Below are 12,003 nucleotides of genomic sequence, written 5' to 3'. Positions count from 1 at the left end.
GTGAGATTTTGAGTGAAAACCTCCTTCCATCAGCAAGGGCATTGAAGATGAAACGTGGCTGGGTCTTTCAGCATGACAGTCCCATAGAGTGGCGCTCAATTGCCACAGCGTCATCCAGGTTAGGGTTTGGGCAGGATAGGCCGTCATTGTAAATAAAAATTCACTTGCCTAGTTAAATAAAAGGTCAAATATGATAGTTTTTTTTTCAATCAAGATTAGGAACATTCAACAGATTCCCAAATGGCAGATTTCATGTGTGTCTTAAATGAAAAAATACATTTACATTACCAAATACATTAATATGGTAAACCTACTCTGAGAGTAAGTATTAGGCTGTTTGAGAGTATGTTTGATTCCTAATCAACCCATCCAATGTTAGTAGATCAATAAAGCTACAATACTCTAGCAGTAGTCAAACTGTTTATCCTGAAAAGCCTTGTTAGTGCATAGGTCAAATTAGCTTTTGAATTTCCTGTCTTTTTCAGCTTCAGACAAACATTGTTTTTTGTATTAATTTCCTTTTGGGGGGGCTTTCTGATAACACCACATATCCTGCCACCAACCATTATTACTGTGCACTATAACTATTTGAAATGACATAAAACAACATGACTGTCATGGCAGCCTGAAGTGGTTGTTTTTGAAAATGGTACAGCTCCTTAACAGGACTAACAATTACATAACCTGTTAGGGCTAGGGGGCAGTATTTACACGGCCAGATAAAAAACGTACCCGATTTAATCTGGTTACTACTCCCCAGAAACTAGAATATGCATATAATTATTGGCTTTGGATAGAAAACACCCTAAAGTTTCTAAAACTGTTTGAATGGTGTCTGTGACTATAACAGAACTCATATGGCAGGCAAAAACCTGACTCTTTTTATTGAAAACTTAGGATCTTTGCTGTAACGTGACACTTCCTACGGCTCCCATAGGCCTTCAGAACCCGGGAAAAAGCTGAATGATGTCGAGGCAGCCCCTGGCTGAAAAACATTCGCGCGTTTGGATAGTGGTCGGTCAGAGTACTATGAGACTGAGGCGCGTGCACGAGGCGACCCCATGCTTTTATTTTCTCTGTCTTTGTACTAGAACACAGATTCCTGGTCGGAATATTATCACTTTTTTACGAGAAAAATTGCATAATAATTGATTTTAACTTCTCTAGGGCCAGTGGGACGAAATCATCCCACCTACGTAACAGCTAGTGGAATCCGGTGGCGCGTTATTCAAATACCTTAGAAATGCTATTACTTCAATTTCTCAAACATATGACTATTTTACACCATTTTAAAGACAAGACTCTCGTTAATCTAACCACACTGTCCGATTTCAAAAAGGCTTTACAACGAAAGCAAAACATTAGATTATGTCAGCAGAGTACCCAGCCAGAAATAATCAGACACCCATTTTTCAAGCTAGCATATAATGTCACATAAACCCAAACCACAGCTAAATGCAGCACTAACCTTTGATGATCTTCATCAGATGACACACCTAGGACATTATGTTATACAATACATGCATGTTTTGTTCAATCAAGTTCATATTTATATCAAAAACCAGCTTTTTACATTAGCATGTGACGTTCAGAACTAGCATACCCCCCGCAAACTTCCGGTGAATTTACTAAATTACGCACGATAAACGTTCACAAGAAACATAACAATTATTTTAAGAATTATAGATACAGAACTCCTCTATGCACTCGCTATGTCCGATTTAAAAAAAAAAAAGCTTTTCGGTGAAAGCACATTTTGCAATATTATAAGTAGATAGCCCGGCATCACAGGGCTAGCTATTTAGACACCCAGCAAGTTTAGCACTCACCAAAGTCAGATTTACTGTAAGAAAAATGTTATTACCTTTGCTGTTCTTCGTCAGAATGCACTCCCAGGATTTCTACTTCAATAACAAATGTTGGTTTGGTTCAAAATAATCCATAGTTATATCCAAATAGCGGCGTTTTGTTCGTGCGTTCAAGACACTATCCGAAGTGTAAATAAGGGTCACGCGCACGACGCATTTCGTGACAAAAAAATTCTAAATATTCCATTACCGTACTTCGAAGCATGTCAACCGCAGGTGGGACGATTTCGTCCCACCGACCCTAGAGAAGATAACTAGTTTATGAACGAAATAATTATTTAAATATGCAGACATTTGGGGAACCCTGATACACAGTCAAGTTAGTTCAGACAGTATGACCGGGAAAGATAGATGTGTGGCAGAAGAGGTGGGACAGCGAGCCCAAGGGACGGCATTTAAAAACCCTCCAAATAAAGGTCGGTTGACAAAGATTCGAAGGTCAGATTAAAGGAAGAGGTGGTGTTTGCTTGGTTGCACCTAGGAGATTGTACATTGAACTCATCATTACACCTGGTTGGAAAGCTTGTCAATGGTGCGTGTACACCTGTAGTGTATGGTTGATGAAACAGTGTAGCATGTGTTGATGCTACACTGCTACATGTTGTAAGTACCGGTATGTGGAAGAGAGGGAAAGTGGTTCATCCTTTAAAAGTTGCAGCATACTGCAGCACAGCTTGTGTGGTGCTGCAGAATTCTATGGCACATTATTTAAGTGTCAACCACTGGTACCATTAATGCTCGTTATGCTAGTTTGACCACCAGAGGGCATCTTTGAGAATCATTTGATACCCTTCAATAGTGGCTGTATGAGAGAATTTAAAACCTTTTTTGTACGAACATAGCATATGTGACTGATTTTAAGAAATGTTGCTTAATTAATTTGATTAATATTATGGTGTTTCTACTCCAAGAAAAATGAAAAACCCTATGGGTTTATGGTGCTGTACAACGTGACGGTCGGGAGTGGGCTACAGTGCTGGGCTATTTAGCTAAATAATCCCCATGTCATGCAGGCACGCGGGAGACCGGGGTTCAATTCCCCGACGGGGAGGAAGGAGTAGGCTATCCTTGCAAATATGAATTTGTTCTTAACTGATTTCATAGTTGTGATGTATTCACTATTATTCCACAATGTACAAAATAGTAAAAATAAAGAAAAACCCTGGAATGAGTAGGTGTGTCCAAACTTTTGAGGGTATCAAGACGTTTTGGCTAGAGAAATTGACGATACTACAATGCAACAAATACATTGATCATCTCAGCAAGGTTTTCCCGTGGTTGTGGAGCTTGGTGGAAGTGCAACTAAAATGTAGTTTAAATAACCATCTAGATTTTTATTGTCTTTTTTCTAGTTATTTTATTAACGAAAGCATAAAGATGTTGATGAAGAAATACTTGTACTGCTATTTTGAGTTAGAAATGTAACACTTCAGAGAATTTAAGCATCGAATACATTGCAGGTAGGGGGATGTTCACACCTAGAGTAGCCGGGCTATAAAGAGTCTTTTGTCCTGATAATCGGGCAACAAGTGTTTGAAAACCTGTTTTCAAAATGCCACCAGCTGTCCATCACTACTGTAAATAAAAACACAGCATCTTATTTGTATCTCGTTTACATTCTTTATTGTAACCACAATGTCACAAATAATTTGTATCTACCTTTCCAATTACGTTTAGAGTTTGGGATTCATTTTATTAATATTATGGTGTTTATATTCCAAGAAAAACGAAAAACCCTCTGGGTTTCCGTTAGGATGTAACAGAAAATATGGCGCTGTACAACATGATGATCGGAAGTAGGCTACACAGTACTGGGCTATTTAGCGAAATAATCCCTGTGTCATGAGCAGGCACGTGGGAGACCGGGGTTCCTTGTAGGCTTCTTAACCTGTTAGGGCTAGGGGGCAGTATTGACACGGCCGGATAAAAAACGTACCCGATTTAATCTGGTTACTACTCCTGCCCAGTAACTAGAATATGCATATAATTATTGGCTTTGGATAGAAAACACCCTAAAGTTTCTAAAACTGTTTGAATGGTGTCTGTGAGTATAACAGAACTCATATGGCAGGCAAAAACCTGAGAAGATTCTGAACAGGAAGTGGCCTGTCTGACAAGTTGTTGTTCATCTTGGCTCTTTTTATTGAAGACTGAGGATCTTTGCTGTAACGTGACACTTCCTACGGCTCCCACAGGCTCTCAGAGCCCGGGAAAAAGCTGAATGATATCGAGGCAGCCCCAGGCTGAAGCACATTATCGCGTTTGGATAGTGGCCGATCAGAGTACTCTGAGACTCAGGCTCGTGCACGAGGGCACGAGATGTTTTTATTTTCTCTCTCTTTGTACGTATACACGCTTTCCCGGTCGGAATATTATCGCTTTTTTACGAGAAAAATGGCATAAAAATTGATTTTAAACAGCGGTTGACATGCTTCGAAGTACGGTAATGGAATATTTCAAAAAATTTTGTCACGAAATGCGCCATGCTCGTCACCCTTATTTACCCTTTCGGATAGTGTCTGAACACACGAACAAAACGCCGCTATTTGGATATAACAATGGATTATTTGGAACCAAACCAACATTTGTTATTGAAGTAGAAGTCCTGGGAGTGCATTCTGACGAAGAACAGCAAAGGTAATAACATTTTTCTCCGGTGACACCTGGAGGGGGTGGAGACAATAACGAGGACAGGTGAAACTGATCAGGGTGTGACGAGTAGAGATTTATGTTCGCCTGAAGAAATACTTACTACATGTCAAGACTCAAAAATTACTGCACACTCACAAATACGGCGCGTCCCCACATGGATGACTTTTCTCCCTCTCACACCAAAATCCATTTTCTCTCGCAACTGCTTACTATACTTTTATGACAAGGGGAAATTCTAGCCAATGAACATAGCCTGTAGCATTTTACTGAAACTCAATTGGTCAGGTTTTCGGACCAAACACTGTTTGACAGCTCTCTAACCGGATTTTTGCCCATTGAGATGAAAGGGGACGGTGAAAGGTGAGCGATCACTGACAATAATAAAGAGGTAAGTTCAACAGTTTTTCAGTAGAGAAACTAGATAACCAACTAGCTAGCTAATCAACTATGATTTCAATATTGAAATTATAGTAAGTAGTTATTTGGACTTCTGTTATTAAAGCAAGCTATTGATGAGGAAAGGTAGCCGAACGTCAATTAGGTAGGAAGCTAACTAGCTAACGTTAGCTAGCTAACTAACGTTATACAAAATGAATTAGCTAGCTAATGTTACATCTTGTGGTTTAAGCAAACCCAAGGTGGTTTCATTTTCTATACAGTCTCTGGTTTAACTAAGAGCATTGTACCTAAGTTGAGAGGGGATTTTAGTAGAGGAGGAGGACTTGAAAGGCCAGCATGAATGGGTGGCAGAAGAGGGGGGAGGCAGGTTGAGAACGGACAGGGAAGACCCTCATTGTGGAAGAGGTCAGTGATTGAAGTGGAGGGGGTGCCAAGAGAGGTCAGGCTCTGAACCAAATAATAGCCAGTATAGTAAACTGCTAACAGCATACGTTGAGCTACAATCTGATTGAAATAAATGTTTGATAATTTTTCTTGTACAGTTACAATAAATGAGAATAACCTGAAACCATGTCTCTCTCTACATCCCTCTTTCCATGCAGGTTCACTGTCACTAATATGCAGTGGCGATATTAGCATGTAAATCTTGGTGAAGCAAAAAAAAATATTAAAATGTTGATGCATGCCAACAAAGCCACTACACAACACTAAACAATACATTAATTGCACTATAATGGTGACAAACGGTGCCCACTTACTGTTAGGGCTTACACAAATTTGTCCCAACAGCAGAGCTTTCTTTTCAGCACTGTGGAATGATCCTTGCCACCGCTACACCTGGCTATCAGCGGAGCCTTGTCTGGCAGTGAAATAGTTCATTCAGCCTCATTTACTGTCTTTTTAAAAAAACATAGCTGACTTCCTTAAACAAATGTGGTTTCTATTGACAATTGAGATGTACAAACTATGGCATAAGGGAACAATAACACGCTATCCATAATTTTGATTAAGATATTAATGAGCGAGCTAGGACAGATGTAATAAATATAACTATGTGTTAAGCACTTTTGAAATGTACAGCGACAGAATTCAGAACATGGGCCGTTCTTACAATATTATCCCTGTACACCAAGTCAGAACCATTGGATAAATAAACATGGCATATAAGCAGACAATAAAAGCTCTTACAATATTCAATGATTACATTTCTCTAAAAAAGGCTATAGGCTACATGTGCACCATCAAGTCAGAACAGTTCGCTAAGTTATAAGGGAGGAATGGGATCAAATTATTAGGATGAGGCACATGGGCTATTAACAGCTTACTACACAACATACAGTTAGTATTACTTTCTTGGCTGCAGTATACATATCTCCCTGGTATATTACATAATTAATGCAGCGGCATACAATACCTTTTTGGACTCACCTTGTTGTGCTGTGCTCACCTGAACAGGAAGGTAGTGTGCCGGTCCTTCTTGTGGGCTCTAAAAAAAGGCAGAAATCCCGACTTCGAATTCTGAGTTGGATGACCGTTCAAAATTATTTTCAGTATTTTCCCAGCCAGAGCTAGTTTTATCCGAGTTCCCAGTTGTCTTGAACTTACTGAAGTCAGAGATTTCCCAGTTCCGAGTTTCCAGTTGTTTTGAACGCAGCAGAAGTCATGTTGGATTGACAGGATGGCCAATGTCTTCAAATTTTTCTAGCCCACCTCATGGGTCTCCCAGTCACCGCTGGCTGTAACACAGCCTAGGATCAAATCCGGGGCTGAAGTGGCGCCTTAGCACTCATTGTTGAATTTGCAATTTCCAACTTGTTGTGTAATGTTTATGGCCGATGAGCACCAATACGTTTTATCTATAATCTCTTCATATAACAAGGATTGAAAAGGATTTGCCAGTAGATTGCCGACTTGATGCATGATGATGATTGCTTGTCTAGCTTGCTAGCTAAGATTTTGAAAGTAAAATATTGAAATGATCAGTCCAATCAAAGCGGCGGTAAATATAATGTGATTTGGTTTCATTTTATCTGTGGCCAATGATGGGCACTTCTAATATAAGTCTATGGCTTGAATTTTTGAGCTCTGCCCATAGATTTTGCGGCAATGTAGTGTCCCCATGAGTGACAGAACACTAAGCCAATCACAGTGCAACTAGAGAACATTACCAACCCCTATGTTCCGTATTTTCTGTTTGTATGTGGCTTTAACTCAATTATTATTTTTTTAATATATTTTTTTACATTGTTTGCAAACTGATATGTGACACATATTAATGCCAAAATAACATGCAAAACAGGTGGGGCTCAAAACTTGGGAGGCTCTGCCCCATCTGCCCTGAATGACGCGTTGCCACTGCTAATATGTGGTGGTGAAGTTGTTCTCTGCTCAGCTGACAGAAACAGGAGATACAGGAGTCCATTCTGTTCCAAGTAGGGTACCTTGGCTCCCCTCTATGTACAGCACTCTGGGGACTTTCTGCAGGTAACCATGACATCCACCAATCGCCCATGTAACTTAATCATTAGTGGTACTGAGTTCCTCTTATTTCTTTGACGCTGTATGAAGGCATTGTGCATAAGACAATTGTCATGTAGAGAGGATCATGACCAGCTGCTATCTATTGGTTAGAACGATTGTTCTATACTGAATGTATGTGATAGTCATTGCTAAACAATATAAGTGGTGTAGGTAAGGGATGAAGTGAAAACGTATAGGAGGATAGCTCTCTACTACGAGGTGGGTTGGGCATGAAATGACAGCAGGCATGCTGACTGACAAGTGGCGTGGATTGGTACAGGGCAATTCCACAGTAGCAGAGTGAAGCTAAGACTCAGATTGTGCATAGAGTTGTATGGTTTGTTCCACTTTGAAATCATTGGTTTTTGTTTGACATACATTTTAAAGTGAAAAATCGGAGTGTCAGCATCCCTCTGTTACTGTAGTATTGCCCTACAGCTCGGCTCAGTCCAGTCCCACATCGTGTGTTTTAAATTATTTGGCTAAATGATTATCCATAGTTGCCTCTTTTGATATAGCCACAGCAGTCTTAAAATAAACTGTTACCTTGAATGAAACATTAAGATGTTAAAACATTTCAACTCCAATTGAACTTTGTCTGTGACATCTTATTGTCCTCTCTCTCACTACAGTTGTTCTCAAGAGACAGGTCAGTGTGTGCAAAGAGAACACATTTGACCAGGTGGAGTCAAGCTTCTACCTACGTACTTCATCGCCCTGGACCTCTACACCAGCGAGGCAGAGGACACCAAGTTTGGACCAGTGAGTCACCAACTCATCTTATGCCTTACACATCTCAGCACATACAGTACCAGTCAAAAGTTTGGACACACCTACTCATTGAAGGGTTTTTCTTTATTTTTACTATTTTCTACATTGTGGAATAATAGTGAAGTCATCAAAACTATAAAATAACACATATGTAATCAATTCAATTTCCTGTATCCAATTCCATTTCCTGTATTGTTCTGCCCTCCCTATAGATTATGCTAATGCCCCGCTTTAAGAACCTGGAGATCTTCACTGGTTCTGAGGGAGGTGACTTGGCCACAAACAGTACCTGGGACACCTTCCATCGCTACCACTTTCTGAAAAACAGCCACAGGGTGGTCAAGACATCTGCTGCAACTTCATCTTTAGTGTGTCAGCTCTGCTGCACCTGGGAGCTAAAGGTATAGCACCACACTCCCAACAGTCATGTATGCTTAAACATACTTGTATGCTCATTTATATGTTCCTTAAAGTGGCAATCAGTAGTTGAAACAATAAAAAAGTGTTTTCCCTGCCCCTGTTTCAGTAAAACGCTGAGGGATTGGGCTGGAGAAATGTAGCCACTCTCAAATTCATAGAGAGAGGTAAGGATGACTGACCATCGTGCCTCCTTCTAAAACCCCATTGGAGGAGATGACCCAAGGTTCCTCGCCTCAGACCTCCTCCAATGGGTTTTGAGAAGGATGAGCATAGAGAGGAGTTAAGCAGAGATTAATTGGGACAAAGCTCATGCCATTGTTTTAGGGGGAAACTTATGTTGCATGTGATACTATATATACAAAAGTATGTGGACACCCCTTCAAATTCGTGGATTCGAACATTACAGCCATACCCGTTGCTGACAGGTGTATAAAGTCCGTTCGTCAAATTTCTGCCCTGCTAGAGCAGCCCTAGTCAACTGTAAGTGCTGTTATTGTGAATTGGAAACGTCAAGGAGCAACAATGGCTCAGCCGCGAAGTGGTAGGCCACACAAGCTCACAGAACGGGACCCCTGAGTGCTGAAGCATGTAAAAATTGTCTGTCCTTGGTTGCAACATTCACTACCGAGTTCAAAACTGCCTCTGGAAGCAACGTCAGCACAATAACTATTCATCAGGAGCTTTATGAAATGGGTTTCCAGCCGCACACAAGCCTAAGAAACGGGTTCTCTGGAGTGATGAATCACGCTTCACCATCTGGCAGTCCGACGGACAAATCTGGGTTTGGTGGATGCCAGGAGAACACTACCTGCCCCAATGCATAGTGCAAACTGTAAAGTTTGGCAGAGGAGGAATGATGGTCTGGAGCTGTTTTTCATGGTTTGGGCTAGGCCCCTAAGTTCCAGTGAAGGGAAATCTTATTGCTACAGCATACAGTGACATTCTAGACGATTCTGTGCTTCCAACTTTGTGAGAACAGTTTGGGGAAGGCCCGTTCCTGTTTCAACATGACAATGCCCCGTGCACAAAGCGAGGTCCATACAGAATTGGTTTGCCGAGATCGGTGTGGAAGATCTTGATGGCCTGCACGGAGCCCTGACCTCAATTCCATCTAACTATTTTGGGATGAATTGGAACAGCGACTGCAAACCAGGCCTAATCACCCAGCATCAGTGCCCGACCTCACTAATGCTCTTGTGGCTGAATGGAAGCAAGACCCAGCAGCAATCTTCCAACATCTAGTGGAAAGCCTTCCTAGATTAGTAGAGGCTGTTATAGCATCAAAAGGGGGACCAACTCCATATTAATGCCCATGATTTTGGAATGAGATGTTCGACGAGCAGGTGTCCACATACTTTTGGTCATGTAGTGTACATCTATTCTGTTTGCACTCACATCTTTCTTCTACTTGTGCTCTTTCCACAGATGGTTCTGGCATGCTAATAACATCTGATCTGATGAGACTCCCTATGCGATTTGACTCCTGAATTACTGACTGTATGCAATACAACTTCCAATGCCAAATTGAAATAATTTGGGATTCTGTAATTGACAGACAATGATAGTTCCCAATCAGACAATCACTATAAAACAAATCTGTTTTCCTCAGTGAAATGTTTGGTGAATGTGTTGTTTTGTCCTCAGTCCTCCTTTGAATGCTGTGTGTACTGATTCAGTTCTAAACGACCATCATTGAGTCCATCCTCACCTCCTCCATCACTGCAATGGATTGTCCAGTCTGCTGAGAGGTTCATTGGGTGCCACCTGCCCTCCAGTTTCTTCCGTGGCCCTCACCAATCGGCCACCTGGTCTGCGATTATCCTGTCATCCATGGATTTTGCACTATTCATCCACAGACTATGCACCCTGCATGATCATCCCAGAACTGCAAATTTTATAATGTAGCTTAAAGTGTTCATAGTGTACATACTGTATGTGGGTCTGTAGACAATCTGCATCTATATCTTTTTTTTGTCTGTATATTCTGTTTATCGTCTGTCTGTATATTCTGTTTATTGTTGCAGCACTATTTCATAGAGTCCTGTACATGCACATGTATTTGCAGAATAAAGCTGATTCTGACATGTTAACCTAGTTTAGCTGGTTAATCCTATGTCAGTTTACAATTTATTATTTGAGACTGGTTATATACTGAATGAACTGTAGCAGGTAGAAGATTATTTCCTTTGTGTCTTCCTTTAATTTAAAATCCCCATGTGCTGTGTATGTGTGTCCATGGGCTTAATACCCAAAATATTGGCTCCTGCCTGCAATTAGTGAACTCGTTTAATGGTGTTTACTAGAGCTGACTGTCTGCTTTTCGTTTTACAGACGAAGGTTGCTGGCTAACAAGTAATTAGCTAGCTAAATTTAGCAAGTAGATTCCACTGAACTCAAGGTATTGTACTCAGGGCGTCAGGTAGCTGAGTTGTTAGAGCGTTGGGCCCGTATCTGAAAGGTTGTTGGATCGAATCCCCGACCTGACAAGGTGAAAATCTGTCGTTCAACCCCTGAACAGTTAACCCACTGTTCCCTGGTAGGCCGTCATTATAAAATAAGAATTTGTTTTTATCTGACTTGCCTAGTTACATAAAGGTTAAATGTAAAAAATAGTGCAACTATTAGAATTTATTTGGTTATCAAGCTGCTGAGTTTCCCAAGTCGTTCAGCACTTATTGCCCAAGCCGGCTAAGTAGACGGCTCGTAATAGCCAATCACAACACTGGACTGGCAGGAATTTGTCCATCACACCAGTGAAAATGACCCACCTTTAAGCCCGTCCCCCATCAGCCTGAAATCCAAACCCAAAGGTACCAAGGCTTGAGAAAGAGAAATTAGAGAAATTGAGAGCGAAAACTTGACAGGTCGGATTGTATGGTGTCAAATCCTATTTAAAAAGTAGAACACGCACGAGATGAAAGATGAAACATCATTACGCGAGCAAACACAGAGTCTAGAGAGAAGAGCAAGCAGAGCCTATGTGGACAATTTAATGCGTAACTTTTTTTTTACACATTTGAACCACGTTTCTTTCCTTCCAGTTCTATATGTACAGTTTAAGACGATGTTCTGCTCACTCAAAGTCACACTTCAAAATCTCAAGTTAATTTGTGCTCTCGACTAGCCTGTGCACTCGTGGGACCCATGCTCTGCTTGCTCAACCACATTTCTGTATGTGTGGGACAGGGACAGTGAAGGAAGATATACCGTTTTTGCATTAGCACTACACACCTGATTAAAATCATCAACACTTGATGATATGTGGATAATTTCTGTGCTAGGGCAAAAACAAAAAATGTGCACCCCTTTGGGTCCCCAGGACCGAGAATAAGAAACGCTGTTTTATCTAGACTAATCACATTCCCCATGTCAC

At 40.9% G+C, this 12,003-nt stretch overlaps 1 protein-coding gene and 1 long non-coding RNA gene across 10 annotated transcripts in view; both read left to right on the top strand.

Moving 5' to 3' along the window:
• The window catches only part of LOC106573044 (membrane-associated guanylate kinase, WW and PDZ domain-containing protein 2), a 324,009-nt gene that overhangs the window by 154,407 nt on the left and 157,599 nt on the right, over positions 1 to 12,003 (top strand). The window lies entirely within an intron of this gene.
• Positions 3,909 to 10,763, top strand: LOC106573046 (uncharacterized). Its single transcript, XR_014380823.1, has 2 exons — positions 3,909 to 8,201; positions 8,423 to 10,763. It is a non-coding gene; the product is annotated as an uncharacterized LOC106573046 (long non-coding RNA).

The sequence above is a fragment of the Salmo salar genome, chromosome 16 (assembly GCF_965601325.2).
Source record: "Salmo salar chromosome 16, fSalSal1, whole genome shotgun sequence".
NCBI classification, from domain to species: domain Eukaryota; kingdom Metazoa; phylum Chordata; class Actinopteri; order Salmoniformes; family Salmonidae; genus Salmo; species Salmo salar.
This window is presented reverse-complemented; position numbering and strand designations above follow the sequence as displayed.